Here is a 375-nt window from a genome sequence, read left to right as displayed (position 1 = left end):
GAGTCGAATGTAGAAATTAACTTCAACATATATATTTATACTGAATCACATGCCAACACTGCTAGTCCTTGTTTCCATGAATTAAGTTTCGTTAAGAATGATACTAATTATTGTTTACGATTATGAAATAAATAGGGATAGAAAGTTATTAATGATCGAGAAAAAAACTCCCCCTTTGAGTGCGGATTTGACCCCAAATCTTCATTAGAATCTTCAGAATCTTCAGAAAAAAATAAAAGAACTATCTACCGGCTACTAATGTAGTCAAATGAATAATTATATTCTTATTAAAACTTAGGACAATGGTAATTTATTTGTCAAAATATAAAAATTATCTAATTTATTTATTATACACTTAGAATTATAGTTTTGTTC

Source organism: Thermobia domestica, chromosome 7 (genome assembly GCF_964235325.1).
Source record: "Thermobia domestica chromosome 7, izTheDome1.hap1.1, whole genome shotgun sequence".
Lineage (NCBI taxonomy): Eukaryota > Metazoa > Arthropoda > Insecta > Zygentoma > Lepismatidae > Thermobia > Thermobia domestica.
Note: the sequence above shows the minus strand (reverse complement) of the source record.